Here is a 17597-nt window from a genome sequence, read left to right on the forward strand (position 1 = left end):
TATCTGATGTATACAATTGAAAAGGGAAAACACAGAATGAAATCATCAAGCCACATTAGCCAAAGTGAACAGATAAGAGAGGGTATAACACTGGAATTGTAAACAATTGAGCCAAGATTACATTTCCATGTATAACAGTGTGCACCTTTAGATGTGGAAACAAAAATGTTAATACTAGTGGCTTATCACTGGAAACGTTCAAAATGCTTCAAGGATGGGCCTATAATAGTTATGTGTATAACCCTCCCTCCCCTGCTATTTTGTGTACTGTTTGAGATTGTTCTCTAAGTAACTCAGGCCGGAAAATGAAACTCAACTGACCTCCATTCAGACTCATGCCCATGTGTTTGCTCTCTGCCCCCACACCCTGCTTCCTCTGCTGTGCCATAAGCACTTTGTATCACCACTGGCTAGCTCCAGCTTTCCCTTTCTTTCTCCTGCCCACCTTGGATCCCAGCACCCTTCACGGCCACAGCACAAAGAGTCGCATACATGTGCTGCTCACAGTCTCTGTCTTCCTCCTGTTGGTGAAACCACATGTGCTCAACGTTGTAAATAAAGGTGTCAGATAAAATGCGAGAAATGTGGCAGAAGCTCTATTTCCCTCATTCCTTCCCCCTCTACCACCAAGAGAGGAAACCACAATGACAGGAAGAGCACAGTGTTTCTTCCCAAGGACACTCATTTCTGCAGTCAGTAGCTCACGTTTACCCAGATTTTGCTTTCTGTGTTGATAGACATTGAGCTTAGCAAAATATGAGCCCTACTTGGACATTTAAAGTCAGTCGAGTAGGACATTTTGGTGGAGAAAACAGTCAAGTCGGCTACCACATAATGGGAGCTTTTATAGTCTACCATTCAGGCAGGGCTGCTGAGCCAGCTCACAGTAAGAATGTGCAAGTTGTGCTGTTTTTACTTGCTACTGGTCTAGCATTGACCTGTTTGGAATAACTCATTCATTCTTGCATACACATGTATACACCTCTCAACAAGATTTTGGGTGGATTTTCTGAAGCTGATGGTTTTCTCAGAAGACTTTGCCTGTGGTGAGCACACTTCATTACCCTTGTTGTGCCACTTCATAACTTCTTGTTAACTTTTTATATTTTACCCACTATTCCAGTGCAGTGTTTTTTATTCCCTGGTTTTCAGCCACCACCCTTGTCCATTTTTCACTCTTTCTAGCTTGCATGCAGACACCATCTGGCATTACCCCCAGGGTTTCCTAGACAAGGGCAATCTAGTTAGCCTTGTGAAATTCAAACCCCAGGCAAAACAAAAACTGCATAAAACACCATAAGATACTTTTTCTCACTTCTGTATGAGGAGCAACTACATTACTCAGGGCAACTGTAAGAACAGAAATTTCATCTCAAAATGAGTTATCCTCTCAACCAACCTATTCTTTCCCCCAAAGTTTTCATTTCAATTTAATTGAGTTACTACAACTCTTTTCCAGTCAAGCGAAAGTTTGACCAGCTTGTGTGTAATTACATGGCTTCAGAGTAAAATATCATGTAAGGAACTGTCTGTAACAATGCCTGAAATAAAGTAGATTGGGAACAGATTTAGTAAAGAAATTAGGAAGTCATTCCAGCTCTCTTTTCTTTTAGAAATAACATATTGCAAATAAAATCTCTGAGGCAAGATTCTGGACAAAGACATTCTTTTGAAAAGAGACCACAAGATTCCTGGTTTTCTTAATGGATAAAGCAGAAAGAATTGGTCTCAGTCTGGGACACTCAAAATGCTGATCCTTTTGAACAATGTGGACAAGTACAGAATATTGTCCAATGTATTCATCCTTGAGGAGAAATAAACAAAATTTGTGTGCTGACTGTCTCATAGGAGTTGAAAAAGAGCCCCTCCCTTTCTTTTTTATGTTTGCATGTTTTCAGAGTTTCCAAAGGAATTCATTTGGGCCAAGCATTTTGAGCAGTATATCTGATTTTCTCTGAAAAATGATGATCTAGTTGCACAGTTGTGAGGTTTGGGGCCAGAGATTCTATTATTTATAGCTTTAAGAATTTGAAATCAGTATGGAGCTGTGTACCTACACTGGTGTAATTCCCTATTGCTGGCTTCAGAGTAAAGACTGAGGTGAATTCTCTATGACAAAGTAGGCTTCTGAACTATAAATACTTATTTCTGACTTTTCAAGTTTGTTATATTTTGCTCTCTCTTCTGACTTCACAGTTACTTTACTGTTGTGTGTTTTCACAGGAAAAATTCATATTGTGGCCTCGCTCTGACAGCATTGGGGCAGTGATATGATGAAGACAAGCAAATTTTCCATGGCTGTATACCATGGAAAGGTAAAATGTAGCTGGCCACTTCCTCAGTTTGGCAGTCACAAGTATGTGAAAAGAAGGTATGTGCAGCAATATTTGGGGAACATTGATACAAAACATCAATTTTCAACCTCGTTATATGTCCTATGACAAGCAACATATACGGTGGCCTGTTGTCAGTTTGATTGCAAATGCATGACGTTTAGATGATCCTATAAGATGCAGGTGACAGATATCAGTCATATGTCAACTTTTGCTTTGCAGTGATCCTTGGTGAAAACTTCATTTTGTTTTTGTAAGCCTGCCTTGATGGTATATGGTAGGTTTATATTTTGCCAAGATCAAAAGACCAGAAGTAGACGGGCTAATGTTAGCAGGGGAGGCGGTGTCTGAAATTAATTACACAGCTAGAATTTTGCAGCCTGGAACTGAGTTTTTGTTGCTCTGTAAACTTCTAAAATGGTTCCCTTTTCTATGGTGTATGGAGAAATATCTAGCTGGTTGAAAATGTTGCGTCAGTCAAAAGACACAGTTATTTATCAACAGTCTCAGAATGGTTAACTTTTTTAAAGAGTGTGAGATGTAAATCACCAATCTCTGCTTTTAATGCATGGGTTCCTTTTCAGTCCTAAGGAGTTTGGAGCAGGAGACCACAACATGTTTGAAGTAATTTTGATGTCCCTTTTGCATATTCCCAAGGTATCTAAGATGTGGCTAATAATAATAGCAGGTGTTGTCTTTTTCTCTCAGCATGTGGCATGAAAGTAGTGTGGCCACAGAGCTATGCATTATTTACATGGTGTCAACATGTCAGCAAGTGGGATGGCAGAGAGCCAGGTTAAATCACTTCAGATTTTAAACACAGGACACCGAATAATAACAGTGTCACACTCGAGGACACAAGAATCTGGCAAATCAGCAGTAGAACAGTGTGCCAAGTTCATTTGAATGGCTTTTTTTTTTTTTTCTTTTTTCCCCCCACTGAATGATGAAGGAATAAAAATTGAGAGCCAAGAAAAAGTAATTGGTGTTTTTTTTTTTTTTTTTTTTTTTTTTTTTTCTTCTTTTTTATTTTTTTTTCCCTAAAGTAGAAAATTGTATTCAGAAAAGAACTTTCTTTGATTACTTAATATGAAGATGCATGGATTTCTGCCCTTCATCCAGGGGTGTCTACTCCTGACAATGCACAACCACACTATGGTGCATCTGTCAGCCCTTTGTCTTTGTTTCCATAAATGGTAATTCTATTTGATCTTTTTACGTTCTTCCATTAGCTTTTTGAAGAAGGTAACGCAACAGGTCCGCAATCAACCAATGGGCCCCGTAAATATATTTGTAAAAGGCAGTTACGTTATTTAGAATGGGTGCTTTAAGGGTTTGAGGCTTCAAGTGAATGTGAGGTGAATGGAGCACATTTAGGAAGGCTGCTCTCAGCCATTACTACTTTTGCAGCAGCTCTGATATCTGTATCACCCCTACGACTTGTTCACCTTACCAGCTTGCAGAAAGCTAGCTCAGCATAAATAAAAAATGGATGGTGTTCTGTTGGTTTAGTAATCCAACCAGGCTCACTCGAGGGCCACATAAAAGTCAGAGAGGATGGAATAGAGGCCTGCATGCCAGAGGATGTGGGGAAAAGTGAAGGCAGCAGGGCTGCTGGCTGAATTCAGCCATACTTCACTCTAGAATGCTTAATGCACAAGGAGGGGCTGATGGAAGATTAAAAGAAGCATCCAAAATACTGGGATTCATTTATCTCATCACCGTAATACCCTTTTTATGAAACTAGAGCTGTTTATTCTCATAAAACCCTTTTGCTTTTCTAATTTTAAGGGACAATGCAACCATTGGAATCCATGCACAGTTTTTTCATGTTAAATGCTTAGTTCAACATTCCACTTCCATTTCCTGGTAGAAAATGTTTTATGTGAAAGCAACTTTAACCTTTCAAAAGGGTTCATTTACTGTTACGTTTAGTATCAACTTTCCAAAAAATGCAGTCTGCATTTGGCATATTATGGTTTCTGGTTTTAATATTGGTTTAGGAAAAAAGAGTCATGTGCCATAAGTCAGAAATAAAATATAGCACCAGAATTCTCTCTATATGTGAATTCACCCCATGAGCAAATGGTTTAAAGTAAGTCCGATCACTTAAAGCCAAGACTTGGGCTCAATCTAACCATGAACCAGCTGGTAACAAATAACACATTCAACTCTCAGCCACAGGAAACTGTTAGGTTGCCTTTTTACAGACGACTACAGCTCTAAAGCTCCAGAAGCACGAAGGAATATCATACGGACTTGGAAAGTGTTGAACACCTACCATATGCACATAAAGAAGGGTAATAAAGATAAAAGGCCTGAACAGAGCTTTAATTCCTAAATTTCTGCTTTTGATTTATCAGCTACTTCTGCATTGCCATGATTTTCTTTGGCCTAAGATTACGTAGAAGATGCTTGATCAAATCAGTCAAACTCGGGCTTCCCGCTGTGAATCCAACAGATGATAAATATAAACTTGTGAGTACTTTCTTGCTTTCTTTTCAGCATTTTTGTGCATTCATTTCTGAAGTGTTGACTGTGGTAACAATGCACTGCAGTAGACAGTTCCTGACTGTCTGTCCCTGCTGGGATGATGCTGCTGACATGGCGAGAGGGATGCTGAGTTAGAAGAGCTGCATCAGAATGGCTCTGAATTTGAGCTAGGGCTGACATGGTTGGGTGCAGTACCATAAAGACATGGCTGAGACACTCTGTGGACCTTTACAGCACCTTTGCATAATGCTGCAGTGTGCTGTGTGACCATCTCAGCTGCCAGGTTCGTCTAGGAGTCTCTGTGTTCTATTGCAATGTTTGGAGATATTCTGAGAATTACAGTTCAACAGGACTTCTGCCATCACTAAGCACCTCTTGCAGAAATATAGTGCCTTCATAGAGGCCTAGCCATGAGTGAGACAATAAAGACTAATTCTCAGTGCTGCTGAGCTTCAGTTTCTAATAAAGGACTCAGAACTTGTAAGGGTAAAGCTTCAAAGTGCATATCGATTTACAGGGGGAGGGCAGATAAGAGGGTTGTAGCCCACCCATTAAGTCCACCTGGTCTTAATATATGATAGCAGTCAGTCTTTGCGCGACACACTCTTTCCATATCCTACTTTGGAAATCTCACTCCCTGTAACAAGAACTGGGTTGACAGTGTGCTTATCAAAGTTGGGTACACTACAGAGCCTAAGTCTTTCAGTCATACATAATAGTTTTATCACCCCTTGAACTGCAGCAGCTAAGTCTGACATTGATGGTGAAGCAGACCCTTAGAAAAATAATATTTATGACATTTAGTAACAGTAATCTTTTCTGATGATGAGTGCACGTCCAATGCTTTGAAGATGTAAAAGTCTGCAAAAATGCAAATTATTATTTTATCTGGAAATGTGTTTTGTGGTATCCCAAAAAGTACTCTCATTTTTTATTCTTTTTTTCATGCGTGTGCAGGAGTTCTCATGAATTTTCAGCCATGAGTCCATCTGGGAATAATTCCACTGAGAGAAGAAGGCTTCCATTCTATCAAGAAAAAAGGCTGCATGGAAATCATGGAAAGCTACAGAAAAAAGTATCAGTCATTGTTTAAAAGCACTGTGGCCTGTGAAGATGGAAACCAGAATGGGAATTTGTTTCCAAATTTTATAAGCTTCTAGAAACTAAAATGATGAGAAACAAATGCAAAAAGTTCGCAGAAGTACCAGTTACTTAAAAAAAAATCTTAAGTCCTTATTCTTTTATGATGAATAAAACTGATTAGAAGGATATTAATTAACCAGAATTATAGCCATCATTTAAACAGGTAGAGATATTCCTAGTATGTTTGGGTTGCCAACTGGATTAGTTTTATACTTCTCAGTTGCTAACAATGAAGTTATCAGCCACTGGAACAAATTATTGAGAGGAACAGTGAGCTTACCATTTCTTCAAGTCTTCAAACTGAGAGTGAATGGTATGCTTTAGCAAACAATGGAGACACAGCTGGGTGAAATTATATGGTTGTACTAAAGAACAGGAAACGTGAGATGTTCTATGTGGTCCTTTCTAGCCTTAAGAGCTATAGATCTATAATTTCACAAATACCATTACAAAGAATTCCTTAGAAGTAGTGATGACCACAGCAATAATGTGAATCCCTCTCCTGATTTGGGGTAGATTATTCTAAAGAATTTTGAAAAATTACAGGCTACGGGACTGTTGCTATGTGGTACTGTCATTACAAGGTTGTGTAACTAGCATAAAGGGGGCACTTTGTAATTTTACAGTATTAGAAATCCCTTTTTGTGGACTAAAGAGACCCTTCTTCTCTCCAAAAGAGCTCATTGTACTTCAGTTCATGAATGAGTGTATAAACAAGTAAGCATGTGTACTGCTTTCCTATGTGATGCATTTCTCTCACTAAAATGTGTTAGATTCACTTAGTGAAAAAAAACATATCCACAGAGGAAATTATAAGATATTGCTAATTAACATGGGCTATTTCTAAGCTAAACTAATTTTCTTCTTGTAGGCTGACCTGAAGCAAAGAGAACGCTTTGCCATAGCCAGTCTTCCACTTGAGGACAGCTAAATCATTGTTTTCCATATTTCCAGCAACCTTTGGCATTTGTCACTGTCAAAACTTAAATACAGTGGAATATTTGGAAATTTGGGAAAGGAATGTATAACTGACTGAACAATTGGACATGAAAAGAAATGGTTCTTCAGATTTAGAAAGATGAATAAATTAATTGACTACATGTTTAAAAGGAAGACTGTGTAATTTCATGCTGACTCTCAAACACCATCCTTTCAGATCCATCTTTAACATCCGATTTAAAATAAACATAAATAAAATGAAATATATAATAAATAAATAAATAAAATAAAACAAAGAAAACCACTGCCACCACCAACAAAAATCCCAAAACAACCCCCAGAACTGTAGCCTATGCTATAAAAGACTATGAGTGTATGAACAGCATATCTTATTGTCAGAAATCACAATGGTCACAAAAGGTATTCATTCAGAATGGTTAAACTATCTCATAAGTCATAAGAGGAAATAACTTTTCTGACAGTATGACTTTCATCCAGAAGGATGGGTTTGGCAGTGTAGCTGAGACATCTGGGTTGTCCAAACTAATGCTAGAAAAAATGTAGTGATGTAGCTTTTCAAATGGTGACAGGGGAAACTGATGATCTAGTGTCCAAAATGGATATGCATAATTCCAGATGCAGATTCTTGGATTTTAGATTGTAGTTAATGGTTAGTAACCTTTTTTTCTATCCGTATAACTGTTGTTCTCAAATATATGCACATTGTGCCTTAATAACTACCTCTACTGTTCCTCAGTTAGGGTGCTGTCTTCAAGACATGCTTTTGCCAAATGCCTCTCAGGTAAGGGTAGGAGCTGATCACACTATGAGAGAAAATCAGAAATCTGATCATTTGTTGAATGCAGGAATTAGTTTATTTTATCAAGCACTCTTTTATTGAGTTTCCTAAATTTATGACTCATGCATATTCAAATTAATTCAGCTTTTTCTTGCTACCATGTTTCATACTCTGGGGAAAAGATGTTTGGAAAAGCTGGATGCTATAAAAGGGGTGTTAGCTCTCTTAACTTCTCTTAAGCTTTTCAAATATATTATCCTTTACATTTTCTTTCACCTGGTTTATTCTAACAGGCTTACCATCAACAGTGACTATCTTATTTGCCATGCACAGGCCATGTTAAAATACAGGTGCGTATATTTAATACATTAATTTCATGAGTGTAAAAGAGCAATTTTAGTTTGACTTGTTTGAAGAAACTCAGTTTTAGTCCCTTAGAGATAATCTGAGTAGATCTGTTTTAAAATATACACTGTGGAGAATAAGGATACATTTGCACATTTAAAAGTTTGAAGGTCTGAACTATACTTCTATTCACCAAGGTGGTTCTCAAAAGTTACTTCTGAGCCACATAGCAAGGAAAATAGAATAAGATTGATCTGCTAATTATGTTCCCTTTGTTGTGTGGATACACAGAGAACAGTTTTCTCATCCCGCAAAGGTTCTGTTGATCTTGAAATTTTAGGCCTGGCATGGAGCTCAGTGACTTAAGAAACAAGCAAGCATATTATGTCATCATAATGTTCTTTTTTTTTTTTTTTTTTCCTTTTTTAAAATTCCTTTTAACATAAACTAAATTGAATTTCAACAGAAGATGCTTTTAACCACAAACCCAAGCCTTTTTTTTTTTTTTTTTTTTGTATTTAAGATGTTGAAATGGCACAGTTCTAGAATTTCAAAGCCTTTTTTTTTTTTTTTTTCCAAACGTTTTTGAGGACAGGAAGTTCTGGAAATAATTTCAGTTTTTATGAATTTTCATTTGTGTCCATCTCTCTTCTTTCCCTTTTGAGAGCCTTATTTTCATGTTGGTGAGAGTATTGACAGTTAAATCGGAGTTCTTTTCTATATGATGAAAGACTGAGAGACCTGGGTCTGTTCAGTCTGGAGAAGACTGAGAGGAGGATCTTATTATTGGTGTTTATAAATATCTAAAGTGCTGGATAAAGTGCTGCATATCTAAATGGATGGGACCAGGCTCTTTTCTATGGTGTACAGTGATAGGACAAGGGGTAACAGGCAAAAACTGGAATACAGAGATTTCCATACAGACATGAGGAAAAATTTCTTTGCTTTGAGGGTAACAGAGCACTGGAACAAGAAGCTGCCCAGGCTGGTTACAGAGTCTCCTTTCCCAGAGGTATTTGAAACCTGCCTGGATGCTTGCTTGTTCAACCTACTGTAGGGAATCTACTTTAGCAGGGGATTGGAGTAGATGATATCCAGAGGTCCCTTCCAACCCCAACATTTCTGTCATTCCACTACAAGTACTTTAGATTGTAATTGTTCTGTGTTTTGTTTTTCTATATTTTACATACTCTTTCATTTCAATTATTCATTCACAGTTAATAAACAAGTAGATAGGAGTAGTAATTTTATTAGCTCATTGAGCCCCTTTTCTTTACATCTATCTGGAAGAATAATTCACTGTCACTGATGAACTGACTGTGTTGATGGGACAAAATCTGATGCCTTCAAGAAACGATTGTTAATTAACCTTCCTTAAAATGTCTGGTAAAGGATGCTGGATTTTTATTTTTTTAATGGCAGTACTTGTACATGGTTGCAGTACACTGGAAACAAATGCTTTTTGTGATTTGTCTGAATGGATAACCTGTTCTGCTGAGAAGAAACTAATGCACAAGCTACCTTGCAGCTGGTGATGAGACCTCAATAGCTAAACAGAAGCACCAAGGTTTGGGTAAGTTCTTCACAAATACTACCAAATTATTCTACTGAAAGTCTCTATGAGAAAAGAATTACAAATCAAGTTATTTAAGAGCTCTGAAAAGCAAGGTTGATTCATAAGTACTGAGTAACGTTAAATAAGGAAGTTAAAAAATAAGCGAGAAGAAATTTTTCTCTTTACTAAAACTAAGAAAGCCTGTTTCAGCAGTTTCTTCCTTTCTCCATTCCAGCTGAATATTATTGTAAAAGGTCTACCAATTCAGAAAGCAAACGTTAGCTTATATATGAAAAGAATATTGACAATTACAACAGCTTATATCTCATAATTCCATAGTTTGGTAGTAGGGTTTTATTTTATCCAGAAAAGTTGCATGATCTACTACATTTCTACAGGCGTTGTACAGCTTTAGTGTGTCAAGTCCATGGCAGAATTGACAGACCCTCATGTCCCTGCCTGACCACTCAGGGTTCCCATGCTTGACCTAGGCTTAGGGCCCCAGCTCAGCCCATGTCCTGTCAGCCACTACCCCAGTGAAGCTGCAGCAGTGTCAGGCTCCAGCTCCCCACTGCTCTGCTCAACCATGGGACCCAGTAGCCAGGCCAAGTCCTGGCTTCCCTGCATGGGAAAGTGCTTGGGGCTGGGACTGCCCCAGTACTGTGCTTCTGGTTGGGGAGGTGGGATATGGGACAGCCCCTGGCTGGTGAGGGCCAATCTTAGCAGACCCTAGGGATCCTGATGTAGAGTTATTTGGTAAGCCCCTGCCACCTAAATTGTCTGAAGTTGTTGTTGTGTCCAGACATAGCATACAGTCATATTTCTAAAAATATTTATGAGGCAATATTGGCCTCCAGAAGGAAAGGTCTCCTCATGGTAGAGAAGCTGTGTTTCACCAGAAAGTTTTCCTGATGAAAACAAATGCTGGAATCTGTCTGTTACCTTCATCACGGGATGTTCCCTGAGTTGAATGACACTGTGATGTGTTGTATCACAAAAATGCAGGTGAATCAAAAAGGAATTTTTCAGTTATCAGCTTTCTAAAATGAAGTGCAGGTTCATAGCTTTTCTGCCCTGAAAATAATTGTCACTTTATGCTTAGCTGGGGAATAGCTGAGGTCTTCTAATACAGATGTTGCCTTTATATAATAGCTTATATCACAACTCTTCTATCACAAACAGTGAAAGTTGTGGGAGGATGCCTGATTTTACTGGGTCTTAAAATCATAAAATTACTGAGGTTGGAGAATACCTCTATGATCATCCAGTCCAACCATCCACTTACCACCACTGTTGCCCACTAAACCCTGTGCCTAAGTACCACATCTCTACATTTCTTGAACACCTCTAGGGACAGTGACTCCACCACTCCCCTGGGCAGCCTGTTCCAGCACTGTACTCACAGAATTCTCCAGTCTGTAGCTCAGATTGTATTAAGGATACACTTAAACATACATATATATATATGAATAGATAATTCTATAGCTTTCTTTCATCTTCTTTTGAAATGCAAAGTCCTGAAAGCATAGCAAATAGTCTGAAGTCTATCTGGAAAGTGATTAACTCTACCACTGGGATCAGACATGCTCTTTGCTAGACAGAGGAGGGGAAGTAGATACTCTCAATTTCAGCGTGTCTATATATATACCACGTATTACCAGTAGTACTCTTGTAAACAGGAGGAATTAGCAGCAGCCTCAGCAAAGTATCAGCTCTACTCTGTAGGCTCACAGACAGATGGTGCTTCGCAATGCGTCTCTTTTCAACTGAAAGTTCTGAAAGAAGCCTCTCTTTTTCCTTCCAGCATAGGAAACCTCTTATATTTCTTGTGTCAAGACCTCATTTAGCAGCCACTTGTAATGCAAAATGGCAGCCCACAAATTACAGCTAGTGGGATATCCAGTTAGATGTGTCTTATATCCAGCGCTGTTCTGAAAGAAGTGTCTCCTATTTGATAACATTGGACCACAATGTCAGGGGAAAATGTTGGTGGTACAGCAGCAGAGGCTGAACCTTCCCACCAACATTCCGTTGCACTTTGTTGCCATGTGACAGAGGGCAGCAGAGGGGCAGTCTAACATAATGACATGGAAGTGCAATATGAAGCAAAGGTGTGTCACTGAATTCCTCCATGTGGAATAAATAGCAACTGCTGACTTTCATGACTCTTGCTGAGTATTTGTGGAGACCGAACAATGGACATAAGGACAGCGAGGTGGTGGTTGGTGCACTTCAGCAGTGGCAACAGTGACAGTGGGTCACCTCCATTGGTGCAGATTTTTATGAGCATGGCATTCAGATTCTTGTTCTTCTCTGGTGCAAATGCATAGCTAATGGTAGTGACTGTGTTGAAAAGAATGTTTTAAGCTGAGAATTTGCTCAATCAAATAGTGTTATTATGCTCTTTGTATTGGTTGTAGTTTCTGTGGAAATAAATAGGAAGCATTATTTTCAGAGCAGCCTATGTATTATGAAAATTAAATGTCTGCATGTAACAGTGCGCTCTGGGTTTCATCCCTCACTGTCTGTATTAGTCAGTTACACTCTTCTGCTCTCTGGTTCATTATGTATTGTTTCAAAACCTAAATTTGATGCTTAGCATCACTGGTATGTTTGGACTGACATAGCACTTGTGCATCATAATAGGGATCAAAGGAGAGATTTTTGTCAATGCAGTAAGGAGCAACAGGGACTCTGTCCAGGGAGGTGGTAGAGTCACCGACCCTGGAGGTGTTCAAAGACTGTTTGGATTTTGTGTTGAGTGATATGGTTTAGTGAGAACTATTGGTGATAGGTGGATGGTTGGACTGGATGATCTTGTAGGCCTTTTCCATCCTTGGTGTTTCTGTGATTCTGTGATACCTTTTACTCTTGGAATGGAGGCAGGATGGTGAATTATGGGGAGTAGTTTTCTGTTAGGCACTATTTGCAGCTGAATGCAGAGGAAAAACTTATATATGCACTAAAAGCTAAACATGAACTCTTTCTGTTTACTGGGTTATTGTGTACTTCATGCTTCAAGAAGTCCCAGCCTTTGTCTTTGGACATTTTTTCTTTTCCGCTTTGCAACTCAACGTCTGTACTTCCACACTTAGATCAGAATAATTTTTTCAACTATTGTCGTCCAAACAAAGGTTGATATTGCCCTAACATTATACCTTAGCTCCTGCCTTCAGCTTAAATTCCTGTAGGATCAGTTTAGTAATTTAACTGAAGGTAGTTGTTGCTTGTTGCATACCTTTGAAGAGCAGCATTGCTGATTTGCAAGAAGAGAAAATTTATTCTGGAACTAGGGTATGTTACTTTTATGTATATTTTGGAAAATTGAAAGGAAATAAGCAACCTTCCATTTCCTTTTCTCCCCACGCAAAGAAATGAAGCCATTTTGGAGAAGGATATTTAAGTTGTGCGGATGGATGGGATTATTTAATAAGTATTTGTTCTTTTTCTTTCATTACATGAGGTTGTGCTTTTCTTGGATCATGCAGATTCTTGTAAAAATGTAACAAGCTACTATTCTGAATGTAGCAAATAAGAAACAGATGGATCTCTTTAAAGAATGGTCTATCAGTAATATTAATGAGAACTCATGTTTAGAGACCAGGCACCTCCCTTTCCTTATGCCAGGCTTCTTAGTTTGAACAAAGAGAATCTTCTAGCACTGACTTGCACATGAAGAAGGAGAAAAATGCGGTCTTGGTTGCCTCAAAATAAAGAACAGCATTTTTTGTCATTTCAAGATCTGAAACCTTCTTGCCTTAGTTGAATTGGCCTTGTGTTGTTCAGTTACCTTGCCTGGTGACGCTCTTCTTGATAAAGTAAGGCTAGCGATATGAATGAATGGCTGCTATGGTGCTTCTACTTCTTCATGAACCGTGGCTCATATCACATGCTGTCTACTCACAAAACCTGACTTAGATAGCTTGCTGATATCTTGCTGAAAGTGAGCCAGCAAACACAGCTTTAGAAATGGCTGGAATATGCCCTTTTAAACTTATTAATCTCATGAATATAATATGCCAGGCCTTGGGCAAGTATCAGAGATACTCTGTGATTCTTGACTGCTCCCAAAGGTGTTATAGCAGAACATGTGATCTGCACAAAAGGTGCTCTTCAGAAAAATCAAGTAATAAGGCTGAGATGTTCCTTTACCAAGTGTATTTTCTTTTACTTGGGGTATTTCCAAAATGGGATGGGTGGGATGTACAGTACTTGTTTGTAGATGGAATGATAACTTAATCTAGATAAAGCACATACATACTGTTATTTTAATAAAAGAAAGTAGGCTTATGTTTAAAAGGGAAATATAATACGATAAACATCCTTTTTGTACTGGTCTGGTTATTTTTTTAAACTTTTGTCGAGTTTGAGGTATTTGCCTTCCAAAATAGAATTTTTGCAACAGTCTGCATGTTTTATAATACCTTTTCCAGTATCTATTGAGTGAGCCAAAGATCTGTGGTCTAGTGGGCATCTCAGTTACAGCTCTTTATTGAGCCTCTAATACATTAGGCTTTAAGTCACACAGACCTTTGTCTTCCAGAGCACAGCTCTTGAGCCTTAAATGTTCAACTTCATCCAAGCTCCAAGGAAAACTCCACAAAATGAATCCAGTCTTACTTTAGTAATGTCCCCAACTCTTGGATGTCCATGATGTTTTGGTTTAACCTAATCAAAGTATGAAGAGCATGAAGAAGAATTTTTTTTTTTTTTAATTTCATTTTGATTTTAAAGCAACCTGGTGATGTGTGGAAAGAACTTACATTTTTGAATTTTAACTCTATTTCCCTTAGAGCATGAAGTCACGTTAGGATGCCCTATTTAGATTTTTCTGACCTTATCATACATCCCTCCTTTAATGCATCTTAGAATGACTTAGAATAACTAAAAATTTGATATTTGCAGTCATATTCTGTAGATGTTATTAGCATTTCTCTCAAATTGTAGTAAGATTACTTGCAGTAAGCATGGTAGAGAACAGTGTGGAGCCAGATACTTGTGCCAGTATCCACATAACCATGCCAAATCACTAGCCTGGGGTTCACTCATTCGGCTCTCATCAGTGCATCTGTTTTATTATAGATGCCTAGTGTTTAAAAGACTACATGCCTTTGCTACTTTTCTGATCTGTTGCAGGACTTTCTTGGAGAAGGAGAGATTAGATTAGGGAGTGAGAAATTGTGTGGAAATGTCATATTGCCTTCATAAGGAGTTCTGTTGTTCAGGGTGAATCATACAATCAGGAAGGGTGGAAAAGACCTCAAAGATCATCTAGTCCAGCTGTCCACCTACCAACATTGTGCCCACTAAACCATGTTCCTTAGTACCATATCTATTTGTTTCTAGAATACCTCCAGGAATGGTGATTCCACCACCTCCTTGAGTCCATTCCAGTTCTTGACTACTCTTTCTGAGAAGTTTTTCCTAATATCCAACCTGAACATCCCCTGGTGCAACTTGAGGCCATTCTCTCTTGTCCTGTCACTAGTTATCCAGGAGAAAAGGCCAACACCCTCCTCACCACAACCTCCTTTCAGGTAGCTGTAGAGGGTGATAGGATCTCCCCTAAGCCTCCTCTTCTCCAGACTAAGCAATCCCAGCTCCCTCAGCCATTCCTCTTTAGACTTGTGCTCCAGTCCCCTCGTCAGCTTCATTGCCCTTCTCTGGACACACTCCAGGGCTTCAGTGTCTTTTAGTGGGGGGCCCAAAACTCAACATGGTGCTCAAGATGAGGCCTCACCAGAGCTGAGTACCAGAGCTGTTCCTCCTGATTATGCAATTTATGATATGAACCAGAAGAATGCCACCAGCCTTCTTGGCCACCTGAGCACACTGATAGCTCATGTTCAGCTGAGCATTGACCAGCACACCCAGGTCCTTTTCCTCCATACAATCTTTTAGCCACTCTGCCCCAAGCCTGTAGTGTTGCTTGGGGTTTTTATGGCCAAAGTGCAGGACCTGGCACTTGGTCTCGTTGAACTTCATCCTACTCACCTCAACCCAGTGATCCAGCCTGTCCCAATCCTTCTGTAGAGCCTTCTAACTCCCAGGCAAATTAACCCTTCCTGCCAACTTGGTGTCATCTGCAGACTTAGTAGTAGTATAAGCTAGCTTGCATTTAAAAAGCCACCTTAGATACATTCAGAATAGATTGTCTGTTGTAGTAGATGAAAATTGCTTGAAAAGCTGAGATCCTTCTTGGTGCAATGGTTGAGGTTTTAAAGTATGTATAGTTTATTTTTGTCGTAAATTAGAACATCGAGTCAGAAGTTTTGCAGAGAAAAAGGGGAAATGTTTCTTTCTGATACAATCAGATCGAATATATGAAAATAAAAGTCCTCTCTTTCCAGAGAAGAAATGCTGGATATTTGATGATGACAATATTAATGACCTTTGAAAATGCATTATAAATCTAGGGCAGTGTCAACATTGGTATTAGTGGTGGATGTTTGTTTAAATAGCATTTATAACAGCTTAATCATGAAACACAATCTTTTGGATGTTTAGAAATGTCTCATTACTTTATTATTCTTCGAGTTTATAGTTATTATACTTAGAGCTGACCTGTTGCTATGACCCTGTAGCTGGGACTGAAAAGTTGTTTTACAGTCTATCAAACTTGATTGGAAAGAAGAAAGGCTGACTAAGTGGAGCATCACTGATATTTTATTTCCAGTGGAGAGGCACCATTGATGTTCAGGTAGACATCCAAAGCATTAGACCTTCTATATAAAAATGGTGACAACGTGTTTCATTGTCAAATGTACTCAAAAGAACTCTCTTTCAGATCTCTGAACAATACTAGCACTTTTTTTTTGTTTTTTTTTTTTGCAAAGAACAATGCTGGCCACATTTTTCCATGGGATAGTCATTAGTAGTTTGATTAGCATTGTTCTGTAATATGATTTTCCAGCCAAAATCTAACAGCCTTCCCCTCAATCTCCATCTGTGAAAAATATGCTAAAACTCTCTAAAAAGGAACAATGAAGTGTTACAATCATCTAGCAAGTACACATTTTTCTTCAGCCACATCTGTACAATAAGGGGAAATCTGTGAAGTGATGAGCATCCTCATCCCCCTTAAATTACAAGAAAAAATATCAGAGTTTAATACACCTTTAATATCTCTAAGAACTTTTCATTCAGAATTATCAAAGTGACCTTGCTCAAATGCTCTCTTCCAACAATGAATGTATGTGCATATTTTAAATAAAGGAGAGTACGTCATGATGATTTGTAAAACTCTTGTGATCCTGTAGGTCTGAGAAATCTCTGTGTTAGTGTGAAAGGCAAGGTGTAGTTTCAACTTCTGAAGAGGCATGTTGCTGCATCACGGGCTCGGTACTGAGATACTGACTCTAAGATTCAGTAGTGCCTCGTGGAATAAATATTCCTCTACATTTTGAGATCATGATTGATAAGTATGATTCCTTCTGCAGCCCGATTTTTGTTTTCAGGGTCAACATGAGAAGAAAACCAGGAATAGAACAGAGTAATTCCTTCTGCAGATTTATGGTACATTAAGATTGAAGTTTCCCTGCTTTCAGTCTTGGTTACAGACATACTAGCCATCATCAGAAGAGTATGCCTCAGAATTATAGGATACTTCCTACTGCTACCATAACACTTATGTGTTTCTATACCTGACTTCTATACCTTCAAAACTAGTCTCTAGGTCTGCAGAAGATGAAGAAGATGAAGCTTTCTGCCAGTGCTGGATAAAAGCATTGGTCATGAATTAATATATTCTAAATATTAATATACTCTAAATATATTCTAAGTACTCTAAATAATATATTCTAAATATTCTAAATATATTCTAAAAAAATTATCTATAATATAATAGTCAAGTGGGGAGCAGATGAATGGTGAGGTTACAAAATAATATAGTAAAGTTTTCTTCTGTGTTTCAAGGCTGGAATAATTGTAATGAATGCTGAAAGATATTCATGATACCCTACATGGATTTACTAAATTTACTCTGAATCTT

At 38.4% G+C, this 17597-nt stretch overlaps 2 long non-coding RNA genes across 4 annotated transcripts in view; both read left to right on the plus strand.

Moving 5' to 3' along the window:
- LOC122191870 overlaps positions 1–6628 on the plus strand; it is a 59764-nt gene extending 53136 nt beyond the window's left edge. For all 3 annotated transcript variants that reach the window (XR_006182479.1, XR_006182478.1, XR_006182480.1), the window contains 3 exons: positions 2224–2371; positions 4697–4811; positions 5784–6628. This is a non-coding gene — a long non-coding RNA (uncharacterized LOC122191870). The remainder of the gene's footprint in view (positions 1–2223; positions 2372–4696; positions 4812–5783) is intronic.
- A 1388-nt stretch (positions 6629–8016) lies between these two features.
- LOC122191859 overlaps positions 8017–17597 on the plus strand; it is a 257589-nt gene continuing 248008 nt past the window's right edge. Inside the window, exons 1-2 of the long non-coding RNA XR_006182476.1 lie at positions 8017–8057; positions 9475–9625. This is a non-coding gene — a long non-coding RNA (uncharacterized LOC122191859). The remainder of the gene's footprint in view (positions 8058–9474; positions 9626–17597) is intronic.

The sequence above is a fragment of the Lagopus leucura genome, unplaced genomic scaffold, assembly GCF_019238085.1.
Source record: "Lagopus leucura isolate 7727_CA_CO unplaced genomic scaffold, USGS_WTPT01 Super-Scaffold_73, whole genome shotgun sequence".
NCBI lineage: Eukaryota > Metazoa > Chordata > Aves > Galliformes > Phasianidae > Lagopus > Lagopus leucura.